This window comes from Akebia trifoliata, chromosome 15, assembly GCF_017979445.1.
Source record: "Akebia trifoliata isolate Shusen 1 chromosome 15, ASM1797944v1, whole genome shotgun sequence".
Lineage (NCBI taxonomy): Eukaryota > Viridiplantae > Streptophyta > Magnoliopsida > Ranunculales > Lardizabalaceae > Akebia > Akebia trifoliata.
In genome coordinates this window covers 27166951-27182967 of record NC_141389.1, presented here as the reverse complement: position 1 = coordinate 27182967, position 16017 = coordinate 27166951, and the positions used below count along the sequence as shown (strand labels likewise).

General features: G+C 35.3%; 1 long non-coding RNA gene across 2 annotated transcripts; it reads right to left on the bottom strand.

Annotated features, from left to right (window-relative positions):
- Positions 1-7357: 7357 nt before the first annotated feature.
- LOC147384933 (uncharacterized) lies at positions 7358-11654 on the bottom strand. Of its 2 annotated transcripts, none has more exons than XR_015172962.1 (3): positions 10595-11654; positions 9729-9959; positions 7358-7974 (listed from the first exon to the last, which is right to left on the bottom strand). It is a non-coding gene; the product is annotated as an uncharacterized LOC147384933 (long non-coding RNA). The 2 variants fall into 2 exon arrangements; XR_015172963.1 differs by having other exon boundaries at positions 7358-7855.
- Between the last annotated feature and the right edge of the window lie 4363 nt (positions 11655-16017).

Sequence of the window (16017 nt, the reverse complement as noted above, 5' to 3'; positions counted from 1 at the left end):
CCAACGAGAAGGGACGAATCTGATTCAATTAACAACTTCTTACCATTGAGATTAATGAGCTGCACCCCATGCAACACTGCAAGGAATTTAGCAAGGGAATTTGTTCCTTGGCCTAAGAAAACACAGCATGCGTTTATCAAGCATCCTTCATGATCACGAATAACACATCCCGTTCCAGCTGCACCGGGGTTTCCTAAGCTTGAACCATCCACATTTAGTGTAAGCCAGCCGGTAAGTGGCCTGCTCCACTTAACGGAGAGGATCTTAGATGAACCATTGAAAATCTGAGGATTTTTTTAATTCAAAAAGCCAAGCATCAATCTTTCTTTTAACTCCAGCCACCGATCTAAAAACACCATCAAAAATTGCAGAATTTCTAGTAATCCAAATCTCCCACGTGATGATCCAAGGAGTTATAGTTTCCCTGTAGTTTGAGGCATTTTTTGTCCATAAGAGCATGAAGGAGAAAGTCGCTCTCCTAGGAGGAAGGAGACCTTGATCCTTACAGAATAAACCCCATATTGTGATACTAAAGGGACATATGAAGAATAAATGATTCAACGTCTCCTCGGCAGATTTGCAAAGGGGGCATTGAAAAGCTAAAACGCGCCCTCTACGCTTTCGAAGACCATCAACCAGAACTATTTTGTGAAATAGTTTCCAGTTAAAACCTATAATTTTTGATGGAATCTTCAAGCTCCAAAGCACCCTCCAAGATTCAGCTTTTTGACCTTGGATTCTTATACAATTCCAAGCCGTTGAAGAGGAAAAGAGACCGGAAGTAGTATGAAGCCAAATCGGTCTGTCGGATATGTTTTTCTCAATGATTAGATCTGAAATAAAACGAGTCACCTCGGGGCTGAATAAGAGAGAAATTTTTTTCCAAATCAAATCCACCATGAGCAGACCAAACTTCCTTAAGCAAAGCTTTATCCGAGTAACATGGGAAATATTCTACTAAAGCTCCTGATCCTCGCCAGTTGTGAAACATGAAGGAGATCTTAGCACCATCACCCACTAAGAATTTTGAGTTTCTAAGAAGAGAGGGCATTTGATGCACCATAGACTTCCAAATCATGGAAGATTTCTGATTAGAATCGGCTTGATATAAGCTTTTATTATTCAGATACCTACCACGCAAGAACTCAGACCATAATGCCTTCTCTGTTAACATCTTCCAGCATAATTTCAGCATACCTACTTTGTGGATATCTACTAGGCGCCGAATACCTAAACCCCCTTCTTATTTTGGCTTTGCCACCTTATCCCAATTAAGAAGATGCAATTTTTTGTTTTCTCCAATGCTACCCCACAGGAATTTGGCAAAATGCTTTTCAATCAAATCAGTGACATGTTTTGGGATCGGGAGGATGGATAATAGGTAGATAGGCATTGAACCGAGAACATGCTTTAGGAGGGTGAGCCTACCTCCATCCGAGAGTAGTTTCGACTTCTAACCAGCTGTCTTTTTGATAATTTTCTCAACGAGCTCATTACAACTTTCCCTAGTCAATCTTGAAGAGACCAAAGGGACACCTAGATAAGAAGATGGAAGAGAATCTTCTCCAAAGTCGAGGATAGCCTGAATAGAACGTCTTCTAGAAGTCAAAGAATCATGGGCTAAGTAGAACTTACTTTTATCAACATTAATGGCCTGCCCGGATATCCTTTGATATTCAACTAAGAATAAATGCAGATTAACAAGAGATTTCTTTGATGCTTTGGAGAAGATGAATATGTCATCCGCGAATAAAAGATGAGAGGGGATAGCCATTCTGCTAGATCCAGCAAATCTCTCCACTAAACCCATGTCCATAATCTTGTTAATAATCTTGTTAATACCCCTGCTCAAAACCTCCTCGGCTAAAATGAAAAGAGCTGGGGACAAAGGGTCACCTTGCCTGAGACCTTTAGAAGCACTGAAGTAGCCAAAGGAGATTCCATTAACTAACACCGAAAAATGAGGATTCGAGACACACCCTTTAATAAGCTTTACAAATCCCTCACAAAACCCGATCTTTTAAGAACTTCAAAAATGAACACCCATTCCATTCGATCATAAGCCTTGGACATATCTATTTTGAGAGTCACATTACCCCCTCGAGATTTTTTGTTCAAGTCTCTCATAATCTCATGAGCTAAAATGACGTTATCATAAATGTTACGTCCTTTTACAAACGCACTTTGCTCCTTTGAGATTAGATCAGGAAGGCATAACCCAATCCTATTAGCTACAATCTTTGACAAAATTTTATAGAAAACATTACAAAGACTAATAGGCCGAAATTGGGCAAAGGAAGTCGGAGTTTCAACTTAGGGATGAGAGTAATGGAAGTTGAATTAATGGCTTTGGGAATCATACCTTCTTGGAAGAAGTTAACAACCGCAGTCATCAGATCAGATTTAATGATTGTCCAAGCCTTTTGATAGAAAATAGTAGAAAACCCATCAGACCAGGAGCTCCCGTGCTTTTCATATTCTTTATCACCTCCCAAACCTCTTCCTCATCAGGCATTTTGACAAGACGCGAGTTCATCTCAGGCGAGACAGAAGGTTGAATGACCTCCCAAAAAGGACTATCAATATCTGGATTAGATGAAGACAATAACGATTCAAACTCTTCAGCCGCACATTTACCAATTGCTTCTTGTTCCTCCAAAAGAACACCAGAAATAGTTTTAATACTCCGAATTTTATTTTTTAAGCTCCTGACCTTTGTAGACATGTGAAAAAAATTAGTGTTCTGGTCCCCTTCCTTGAGCCAAGTAACTCTGGATTTTTGTCGCCAAAGAGATTCCAAATCTTTGCTGATAGAAGAATAATCAGATTTCACTTTTTGACAGGCAATGTAGGTATCTTGGTTCCATTCACCTTCTTCTAAATTACCTTCCAGAAGGGCAACTTTTTCTGCCATGTCTTTTAGTGTTTTGTTTAAATTACCAATGACATTTGCATTCCAAGCCTTTAAATCGCTCTTGAGGCGTTTTAGCTTAACGAAAAATCTGTATAAAGGAGATCCCTCTGCCCTCGGATCCCAGCTATTTTTCACCAATTCTAAGAAATCATCTCTTTTAGCCCAAAAATCAAGAAACTTAAAAATGCGAGGCCTAGAAAAGTGCAAATCAACAGAGAGGATAAGCGGGCAGTGATCCGAAAAAAGCCTGGGGAAATGGGAGACCAAAGGATTCCCAAAAGCAGAGAGCCAAGCAGGGGAGAAGAGACTTCGATCAAGACGAGCCCAAATTCGCTTCTTGTGATGTCTATTGTTGCACCAAATGAAGCGATTACCAGAGTAACCTACATCAACCAGACCTGTGTTTGAGATACAATCCCGAAAATCCTCCATGGAAGTCAAAATAGGATGACGGCCACCTTTTTTCTCTTCAACACTAGTTATTGTATTGAAATCTCCAGCAACAACAGCGATATCTAAAGGAGCTAAGAAATTTTCCAGATTATTCCACAGCACTCTTCTTTCCATGACTAAACAACTCCCTCTAACGATACATATTTTAACGGGGGAGCCATTAATGGATGCTTCAAAGAAGAGATATTGATCGTCCGCATGAGATAGCCTGATAAGGGCTGGGTTACCAAACCAAAAAAACCAAATGGAACCCACCTCAGAGTTACAAAAGGCACTAGTAGCTTTTAGAGAAGATTTGATATAGTTGAAATTATTTAACTTCCTAGACATGGGTTCCAGAATTGCAACAAAAAGAGGGTTAACTTCAGACTTCATTCTCCTTAATCTATCAAAAGAGGAGGTATTCATGATACCTCTAATATTCCAAATTATGGCTTGAGTCATTGGGAAAAAGAGAAACCCCGTCGTGCCATTCTTCGAATACCATCAATCGTTGGAGAGTTTGGTTCCGAGGAGGAGAAATACCTTCGATTCTTCCTTCTAATAACCAAGGAGAACACCTTGTCATTCAAACCTGCAGGATCAACAATAAATGAAGTGGCATTTGAATCTGCAAAAGGGCAATTCTTGGACAAATCTTGAGGAAGCCTAGGATAGGCGAACAAGTCTCCTTCGATATCCACCATATTCATAACTGAGACCAAATCCTTAGGCTCAACCAAATTCTGCTTATCCGGATCAACCGTTGCCTCGAGGTCAGCAAACTTCTCTCCAAGATCTTCTGTGAAGAGTGCAACTTCTAATTATGGGTTTACATATCCAGACTTGCAACCAAGAGAATCCGCAACAGTAAGACTATCTTTATTTGATTCATTTAACTTTGCACCTTCATCCACCGAGGATTTCCCATTAGCAGGCCTTGATAGTTTGAGGCCATTCGAAGCTGTAGTTTGTGTATCCTCAATCACCCTTGAAGTTCCTCCCATAGTCAACTGATGACGAGTGATGGCCACGTTCGAGTCTGAGTCGGCCGAAACTTCCCCCATGGCTGTCTCCTTCCCCTTCCCCAAAATCGGAGCAATTCTAGTGGGGACATCACACGCTCCTGAATTATCTTTGATCACCAAAGGACCAATGGGACGCCAATCTTTAACTGTTTTGTCAGAATTTGGTTTTCCTGTGAGCTTAACTTCAAAAGAATTTTTTGGTTTCGGAGCACCCATTCTGCAGTCTGCTGCATTGTGACCTTGCTTAAAACATGAAGAACAATAAGGAGGTAAAGCACCAAAATCTATATTCTGCCAAAAACTAGACTCACCAACTCCTATCCAAACACGATTTGGAGGGACTGAAAGGAGATTTAACAGGATGCAAACACGGGCCCCATTCAGCCTAGTACCTTTCTTGGTGGCTAGATCTATGGCTAGGACTTCTCCCACCACTGAAGCCAAAGAAATCAGGATGACTTCTTCATAACAGAAAAAAGGAAGATTGGGGAAGGAAATCCACCAAGGGATTAGTGTTGGATCAACATCCGAGGGACGAAACAGAGGGGTCCATTTGAAAACTCGGAAAACATACTTCGAACAGAACAGCCTCTCTTTAATCCAGATCATCTTCATGTCAGCATAGGAAGAAGAATTGAAAAGAACATGGCGGAAATCAATGTTGATGGCTTCACAGCTCTCCGATAAATTCCATCTAGCGATTTCCTTCCTGATGATCTCAATATTGGGCCTGAACAGTTTGGTAGAACTGTTTTTGAAAAATTTCCCTACTAAAGAAAACTTGAATCTGTTAGAGCCCTTCGCAATGTCTTCTTCGTGGAAGTGAATAGCTGGTTCACCATGCCACTGAGTGATAGGACGAAGGGGTCCGTGGTTGATCTGTTGAGGAGTATGAGCTTTCCCCCCAACAGCCTCAGCAAAGGATTTACCACCAATCATCCCAAAAGAAACCAGGTCTAAAATGTATAATATATATAATATATATATAAATTATATATATTATACAGAACAAAAGTATGATACTCAATAATGAATAAACCTCCATTAGTTTTAATTTTAGTTAAAATAAATAAACAAAAATAGCAGATTATATGAGTAAAAAATACTAAATCTAAATGAAGGAACAAAACCCATACTCTTGATAGAACAAGAAATTGGGTATTACTCCTTCAACTTCAATAACTTGGATACACTAAGGTGGTGTTTGTTTGCACTATATTTCAGTGCTTATTGCTGAAAAAAATTAAATTCAGCACTTTTGTCAAAATAGCGCGTTTGTTTACTCGTGCTTATTGCTAAAAATAAGTGAAAAAAATTCAGCATTATTTTGATGCTGAAAAAAAGTGCTGAAGCGGTAAGCACTTCGCTTTTTTCAACACGGACAAGTATGCCCTTTGTTTTTTTGAACATGGACAAGTATGCCCTTATTCTTAAAAGGATATTATCTCTTATATCCCATGGTAAGTATATAAACACCTCACAAATTAATAACCCACACCATAACTAAATTATTTTGTCTTATATGGGTTAAAAATTTTGGAATGAGTTGATTTTTGGTGAGGATGATCTCTACAATGAGGAGATCATCTTGACAAAAAATCAGCACATCTTGAAACTTCTAACCCTATCAAAACAAATTCAAGAACCGTAAATTGTCCCTTAAAAAAAAAAAAACTATTTTTAACGAGTTAGAAGTTTCAAAATAGACTGATTTTTGGTGAGGATGATCTCTAGACCATATAGACCATCCTCACTAAAAATTTGCTCATTCCAAAAATTTTAACCCATAAAAACAAAAACAAAAAATGGCTATAATGTGGGTTGTCCTTATTAATTCATAGGGTGCTTTTATAATTACACATCCTTCATTTCCATCGAAAATTATTCATCCAAAATTAAGTTCTTTTAAAGTTGATTTCAAATTTTGGTGGCTTGTATGACATTATTATTTTTAATTTGAAATTTGTGGGTTTTTATAAATAGAAATTATTATTTATAAATTAAATATTATTTGAGTATTATGTATTATTTAAAAATAAATTGTATTTTAATTTTATAAGAAATAATATATTTTATTGTGTTTGATAATAAATAAGCATTTGAAACATGTAAACAATGTATAATATGATTGTAAGGGTAACAAAGACAATTTATCAGTTTCAGCAATGTGTAACAAACATGATTCAGCATTTAAACAAACAACTTTTTCAGCACTTAAATTTAGTGCTTATAAGTTTCAGCGCTTAATGCTATTCAGCACTTATTTTTTTCAGTTTAACAAACAACACCTAAGACAAAAATCTTATCTTTTTGTGGCTGGAGCTTCGACAACAGCAAGGTCTTGGGGTGCTGCTAACACTAAATTTTGAGACAAATTGTTGGTACTAGCTAGGACTTGGGGTGCTGTTAATGGGTTGGTTTGGGACAGCTACTACTTTATCTTGCAAATTATGGATTGAAGATGAAGTTAAATAGGTTTAGTATAATTCACAATAAAGGTTGAAGAGCTTGAAAATCATGGATTTTAGGGAGGGAAAAAAGAGTTTTTTGCTATAGGTTCAGGGGGAGACTTTTAGGATGGGCTTAGACCCATAGCTCGTTAGTTTGACTCATTTCAGTCCACCTTACCTATAATAAATAAATAAATAAACGAGGGACTTGTCATTTTTGTTAGTCTTCCATCGTAGACCAACGTCAAACATTATATTATCAGTTTGGAAATAAAGGGTTTATCTCAGATATTCAACAAAATATAGAGGGGCGGGTAAACTTTTATTGTTCATGTCCACTTTGGTCACTTTTCTGTGACTGTAATGCTCTTATATGTGTCTGTTTGTGCCAATCATACACATAAGCCATGAACATAGTTTTAAAACTTGAAAAACAGAGCCAAGAGGATAAGTGAAATAGAAATTAATTAAACTTAGAAATATTTTAGAATCACAAAAATATTAAATTTTTATCAATAATGCAGTCTTCAGATATGTAAATCTATATCGGAGAGGTTGTCCATATGTATTTCATGGCCCATGGAATCATGTTCTTGTAACCCAGCTTCATCGAAGTTCAACCAAGAACTGAGGTCTTGATGCCCACCAAGGACGTTGGTTATGCCTAGTCCCACAGACTCTAATTCATTTAGTTTCAGATTTGTAGAGTCAATGGAGGCACTTCCTTTAGAAGAACCCAAAAGAACACTAGTAGCAGACTGCAACTCCATTTCTTCCCTTATTTTATTGCTAATAATGGTATGGGTTCCACTGGAATCATGCATTGAAGGGCATGCAGGATGTGTTGTGCCTGTAAGCCTGCCAAGAAGGCCTTTTTCTGAAGTTGATGACAGAGTCTTGCTTGGACTTCATCTTGGTTTTGCGTTCATCCCTCCAACTTCTCAATGTTGGACCGTCAGAATTGGCTTTTGCTACAGAACTTCTCATTGAAGTGTCTTTGGTTTGACTCCGCAGACTCTCACTTCCCTTTGCTTCATTCAAAACAAAATTTTGAAGTGAGATGACTTGTCTTCTTCCTTATGTTTACATTTTGTTTAAATTAGTGAGCGGAACCTTGAAATGCATCTGAAGAATTCCCGTATTAATCACCCTGAGGATCATGTAGAACCAAGTTTTTTTATTTATAAGAACCAAGTTGGTACAGACAATCTGGGTATAAACTAATTATGAATCAAATTTTAGAATGCAAAGATTAAGGTGCCATCGTCTGCCTGTTTGAATGGGACTCACCAGACATCGGGATTCTTTATGTCGCAGCATACAGAGCCTATATAAATTAATTGCTCATCTAGAAAGTAATACTATACAGGAGAATCGCAATTAGTTAAACTATCGAGGATAAATTGGCATCATGTCAAACAATTTGTATGGATCACTTAAATTTTTAAGAAATTTCAGAAAATGATTTGCTGTAAAAAAATTTGTTTTGCAAATATCAACAAATTACAAAAAAGAAGAAGCCAACTTAGCAAGTTGGTAAGACGTGTGTTCCCACGTCTTAGGTTCGACTCCCTTAGAACCCTAGTTAATGATTACCTTCCAAAAAAAAACTACAAAAAAATATTTGCAAGAAATTTCCTAATTGTTACCAAGCAATACTAAATCTTCCATTGCAAATCATTTACAATGCAAATGATTTGTAGTTGTACCAAGCAGGTCCTAAGTGGGATATTCCAAAAGGAAATTCCTCTACGAGACCATTCAAGAAACAATTATTAACTTAATAAGATCAACACCTCGGATGGAGGTACCTTCATTGAAAACCATGGATTGACTTTGGTGAGTGGTGAAATGTATTTGGATTAGGTATGATGACATTACTTGTTGTAAATATTATTCATTAATGATATCTAGCATAAATTTAGCTTTCCAACCATGATTATATATATAAGCAAATATTCGATAGAGAGAAGAAATATTTGTGCAAACACTACCTGTTGGTAAAACCCCTTCCTTTACATCCTCTACATCAAGCTGGGACAAAACCAAAAAACAAAAAAACAAAAAAACAAAAATTTAGAGATTACCACTTTCCACTAAAATGAGAAAGTTAAGATTCATCAGCTCGTAAACAATAAAAGGGATCAAGTTTGTATTATACCACTTTCTCCAAATATAAGCCAATACTCTGCATCTCCAACAAGATTCTATCGTCAAGGCGCATGTTTTGATATTGGCAACCGAAGGAAGAAATTCCAGAATAATCCCATTCACAAGGTTTTGGATACATATTTAAAATTGTGATACCTAGAGTGGTACATATTATATAAGTCAAAAATTACAACTGTGATACCTAGAGTGGTAAAAAAACATATTTTTTAATTAGTAAAGATAATTTATTAACAAGGGAGGTCGCGATGACCAACCCAAAGAATGAGTGGCAAAAATATAAGAGCACAAATTCCAACAACTAATAGCCACTTCACTAACACTTCAGTAGGGAACAGAGACCAATAAAATTTAAAATATGTTCACATCATCATCATCTTCCAATCTGTCAAAAAGAAGTTGAATTATAGAACTCAAATTATATGGTGGGCCAAATTTGAGTATAAGAATCTCAAAAGTTGACAAATCTAGATTTCAAGCTTAGTTAAGTCAAACTTTTTAACATGTTAAATATTTTTCAAAATCCTTGTCAAAGAAACAAGGATAAAAACAAAAATATTAAAATAAACACACTAAAATCACAATTATAGAGAGAGGGAGATAGAGAGAAATTAGTTATAAAAAAAAAGGAAGCATCAAGTCTACCAAGAAATCCAGAATAAAACTAGAATAAAAGAAGGCTTTATACGACCAAACGATATCACAAAATACATAATAATGAGACAAAGATTTTACCCGAAACCATTGGCATCAGAAGATAATATTTTCCGTTTTGGCTCTCAATCACCATCCATTGTTCTTGTTGAACGTTTCACTTTCATCTTTTCATCTCAAACCTCTCCTCTATGGGGGCAATCCTTGAACATTTTCTTCAAGTTGAACTGAGACTTCACTGCCAGTCCTGAGCATATCCTTGTCCATGAACTTAGATTGTTGCCTCAACAGGGCATTATTTATCTCTTCTGACTGAAATGAATTAGGAAAAAAATGAACTAGATCTCAAAACATAATCAATCAACTTTATGTGAACCAATGACAGCATTAACCAAGATGGAACAAAGCAACACCTTAATAATCAAAATCAGATATGGTTTGATTTAAAATGCACTAAAAACCAAAGAAGGCACATAAACTATTTTTGTAAACAATAATACACTACTTAAACATTTAATATATATTTTTTTTAAGACTGAATTTTTCACCCTATCCCTGATCATAAGACATCATATCTTCATTAGACAGCCTAATTACTCAATGTCATATGAATGCTTCGGTGATGAAACCGTCCTACCTGCTCCGATGATTGACAATTGTTGCTATAATAGTAGATGTTCGAGGTTGTTTTAATTTCATTTTCACTCCAGTCCAGCTTTTCCAAAAATCATTTAGTCAAATTATTCAACATTTTCTTCAAGCAGCCCTTAGCGAATTTGGAACCGAGACAGAGAATAGTACAACACACAATATATATGAGAGAGAGAGAGAGAGAGAGAGAGAGATTCCACAAAACATAGAAAGATAACGCGCCTATGATCTAACTAAATCTAGGAACAAAGGTAACATTCTAGTCCATAATTACAACATCAAAAACAAAGATTTACCTGTCCTTGATAGAGGCCTCTAGCCTAGAATTGGGAGCTCCTAAAGAGTGGTCCTCCTTAGTGCTTCTGACAGAAACACCAAGAACGCTCCTTAATTCTCTAGTCTGTGTCAAACTCCGATCAACCAATGTGATTGGATCCAACATCGGACAATGGGATAAGGGAAGCATATCTACTAACAAGTACTCCCTCAGGATGAGATGGTCCTCAAACTTAGCGACCAGTTCTTGATGGCTATTTGGAAGAGTCGTGATCTATCCAAATTGGCATTGGAATTGCTCCCCCATTTCCCATTTGGATAAGTTGTAGAAAATGCCAATCACCTGACTTACGTATGCAACTGATCCCAAACTCGCCAACCCAACTAATTAAGTTGCTTAAGTGACAACCATGGAATGGTGGATCCTGACAATAGAACCCGGTAATGAACTCATGCAATAAAACCAACAGGAATCTACTGAGCGTATAGGAATGAAAAAAAATGAAATTCTTTTGCAGACCATGAGCCGAAATGTAACAGAGGGAAGAAGGAAGTGGTATATAATGAGGATGCCTCAAGAGACTCATCCGCGATTTCAATACTTTGTCTTGAGTGAAACAAAGGGAAGTGGGAGACTGCAGGATCAAAACAAAGACAAATTAACGAGAAGTTCTGTAGCAAAAGCCAAACCTGACTGTCAAACATTGAGAAGTTTTGAGGGGTGAACACAAAACAAAGATGAAGTCCAAGCGGAAGACTTGGTCAATAACTTCAGAAAATGAACTTCTTGGCAGGCTTTAGAGACGCAACACATCCCATATACCCAAGATTCCAGTGGAACAGAAACCATTAGCAATAAAAAAAAGAAAAGGGAAAATATAACTGCAATCCGCTAGTAATGTTCTTTAGGGTTCATCAAAAGAAACTCAGGAACCCTAGACCCTATCAGACGTGATCATACGTCCTTTAGGGTTCATGTAAAGAAACTGAGAAACCCTAGAACCCTATCAGACGTTCTTTAGGGTTCATCAAAAGAACCTGAGAAACCCTACATCTCTATCTCTATCAGACGTGCTTCGATGGTTTATGTACTTAAATACTGTAAATTAGGGCAAACCATATTTTTTTTTTCATAGTCTTCGAGTTCGTGTCCTATAGAGGATCCGCCTCCACTAAGTGGTAGGTAGGACCAACGAATGACTAGGGTTGACTAGAGATTGACCTTAGAGCTTTTCTAAGGTGATTGAGGAAGCATGGTGCTGATCTGATTATTATTTAATAAATTGACACTACATAATATATAAAAAAAAAAAAAGATACTGCAGGTCAATATGAATGGAGAGACATTTTCCTTACTAACATGGTAAGATTTTAAGTCTTACTAAGGGTTATATTGCTCAAATGGATTGCCACATTAGCAATCTAACACCACTGCCCTCTAACTGTAAAAGAAACCTCAGATTAAAAAATAAAATAAAATCAAAGAACATTTTCTTTTGGGCTTGATCCAAGTCTTTGAAAATGAACGGCTACCAAACTTTTACCTAACTCCAAAATTAAAAATTAAAATTCAATGGCGAAATATAAGTTTTTTGAAATTTTTTTTTTCAAAATTAATAGAAGTTTGTCCTCTACAACCTTAAGGCATCGGACCATGTTTTCGGATGTCACAAAGTGAGCTCAAAGACCCTTATTAAGGGTTAAATCCATACTAACTTAGTAAGGCTAGTCGGACTCATGTATAAGTGAGAAAATAAGTGAAAAAAAATGCAATTTTGAGACTTGTGATTACACATTTTTGCTATTAAAAAAAAAAACACAATCCTAAGTAAATTGTTTCCCCATCAGGGATGAAAATCCTAAGGATTTTTTTTTCGTTAGTGATAACATTGACTCTCAAAATTTTGTAGCCATCAAAATTTTAAAGGGATCCTACAACATTCTAAATTATCGAAAAGCCCTAAATATCAAAGAGGGATCTACACATCTAAATTGGGTCTATTGATGGATAATCGGCTTCCTACACTTTGGATTTGGATTTTCACAAATAAAGCTCATGATCTAAATAAATCTAAGTGATTCATGTTAAAGATCGGGCCTTACATCCAAATAAATGAGTTTGGCCCACCAAAAATCGATAGAATCTTCAAAATTGAAATTTGACCAAATTAACCTTTTGACCAACAAATTAAAACTCATAAGTCAAGGGTATGATTGAAAACTTAATTTACCATAAGTATATAAATATCAAAGACTCCCTCGTTGGGAGGATCCCGGATCACTTTCTCTTAGAATATAGAAACTTTCCTTCAAGAGAAGAAATAATGATCAAATCATTATCATTACTTCATGATATTATAATCATGTTATTGTAGACTTTGATAGCATGGCTTTGTCCCATGTACGGACTTCATTGTAAAAGTAGGTAAGAAATTGAACCAGTTTGACAATATTGAGTCAGTGATATACTACTAATTCCTTTGAGCTACTAACACTATCGAAGTGGGCTTGCTTGTTTTGATTACCGATCGAGGTTTTGAAACCAGAGAAAAAAGATCGGGCTTTCTAGTGATGGGAGTATGAGTTTCCTTAGAAATGTCACAATGTAACTTTGTAGATATGCTAATCAGAGATTCAAAATAATGCTGTTTACTAAGACAATGATTTATGGGTAATCATTTTTTGTTGGTTGATTTGTAATCAAAGTAAATTTTTGAAAATTCTCTTAGACAACATAAAAAAAGATAACGCATTTAGATATGTTATAAGTGTTGGATGTTGGTAAATCAAGAAATATAGAAGTGTATGAATTGAGGGAACAAAGAAGAGATTGTTGAGTGAAATAAGGGGGAAGTATGAAAAAACAGATGGATTGAAGAATCTAAAACTCTGAGTGGAAGTCCAAAAGAATGTGGATTGAGGACAACCATGAACATGCTATATGATTGGATGATGGAACAATATTCATTCAACTAATCCAAAATTGTTAAGTAATGTTTTTACGACGAATATGATATTTCTTAATTAGACATTAAATCTAAGGATGGTAGCTACAGCACAATCAGATCTTATCACCATTGGAATTGAAACTTAACAATATCATCTACAAGCGAACAATTGATCAAAATTCTCTCTTAACAATAAACTTTCTCCATGACCATATTGAAGGAATATAAGATAGCTAACTCATTCTATCACTATAATATTGCGGTCATACAAATAAATGACTAAAAGTTTAAATGATCACCAAAAGCAAAATAATAATTGTAAATATATGTACATTTATTGCATTGATATCTAACTCACATAGAGTGACAACAAGAGAGGCAAATGAGTATGATAATAGTAAAAGAATTTATATGATTTGCATAAAGCAGGCACAACAAAAATAAATAATACATAAAGGCATTTTATACTATAATGATTCAATTTTAATTATAAAAGCTGTTGAGATTGTTCAAAAGTAAGTATTCACTGCATGAAAATTGGAAAATTCGACAGGCCAAGGGCCCACGAATTTTAAAAATTGAATTTCGACAGACATGGCAGTAGAAATTTTTTATGCTCCCCGATTCGATGGCTTAGAGCCATCGAATTTCTCCCATCCTCTATTTATTTGATGATTTGGACCTGTTGAGAAAAAACGTTGACCATGAAAAATCCAACACCTTGGTCCGTCGAATATGAGTTTTTTTTTTTTTCACTTTGTGATTGTCCTTACATATGAAGGTTTATTAATACTAACTACAATAGAACTTGATCTTACTCACCATACATACTGGGGCTGGCTAAATAAATCATGTTTTCTTCCATTCAATCATATTCACTTAATTCAAATATCTCGTGTTATCTATAATAAGTCGAAATTTATTTGTAATACATTTAGTAGAATAAAAGTAGTTATTAAAACCCATTTAAAAATTAATAAAATATAAAATTTAAATGCCTGGACCTTACATCATCTCCTCTCTTACATACCTAATGGAATCTCTTCGGAAATTCCAATTGTACTTATATCAATCAAGGGTTTGATGTGATGAAAATATAAGTCAAAAGAGCAATGGATAATAGAAAATTATGGATTTTCACAATCTTGTGGTTGGATCTGTGAATCATGCTCTTGAGCTGACTTGATAAATTGGCTCCGAGAAGTTTCCACACAGAATCAACTCAAAATTCAATCTAAACAAGTTGAATGAGTGGAACTTTAAGTAAACTCAATGAGTTGTACACAATGGAAAATATAAGTTTGAATGCAGAAAGATAGGCTTCAAGATGAAGAAATGATGCGAAAAAAGGGAGGGATTTTTGTTCTTAAAAAAGATTAGAAAAGTGGGATGAGTAGTACTTTATATACAAAATTATTAAGGAATTTAATTCGGGTCCTTTCTACGTGGATCAAGAAAGATAATCTTAATATGTGAAAATTCCATGGGGCTTTTATTATTAAAAGTTGAACCATTAAGGTGTGATTCAAATGCCCATGAATCAATAAAAAACATATCTTACGAAAAAAAATTAGACAAAAAATTGAATATATTATTATCAACAATAGCTTTTCTTTCTCTTTTTCTGCACTATTCTCCCTTTCAAATCCTCTAATCTCTTTCTTTGTCAACCTCAAAACCCCATTAACTCACTAAAATCTTCTCTCAAAATCTCATTCACTCTTAAAATTTCCATCTCTCTTTCTCAAATCTTCTCTTCTCTATCTCACACCAATTCACCGCCCCTTTTTCATTTGAGACTTTCTATTTGAACTCTATTGAAGCGTTAGGCGATTGCTAGGTAATTTTTCCTATGAAGTCGTATTCTATTAGGGATTTATGTATGAAATTTGAAATGCACACAACACATGTTGTTTGACAAATTGCCTAATAGTAATTAAATGATTAGTTATAATATTTATAGTTTTTTATTTTATTTTGGTGTGGTAATAAACTTGGGGTTTTAGGGGTTGAAATCTTAATCTAATTTTTTCTTTCAAAACGTTGGTTAATGTTGTTTTGGTTTGCATTTTATAATTTCTATTTACTTTGCACTTTTGATCTCCTATTTGTTTGTCTTTTTCAATTTTTTTCCATTAAGATGGTTTTAAAACAAGTCAAAATCCTTGCTGATATCTTGTCTAATTATTATGTTTCAAATATTTTATTAGATAGTAAAGCATTTGAAATTCTTGTTAGATTTTTCAAATCACAATATGGCCTAAATTACCTTTACAATCATGAATGGTGGTTCTGAAATTTCATTACATATTTCTTTTAGTATATGTGTAATCTCTTGTTTTGGTTTAATCCAATATTATGGTTCCGCTACAATGTTACTAGGTGTATGCATAGATATATACCCATGAATGATTGTTTCACAAAGCTTTGTTGACACCTGCATCCCTCAGTTCTTCTACATTTCCCTTACTCCTAAAACACCTATAAATCATTTC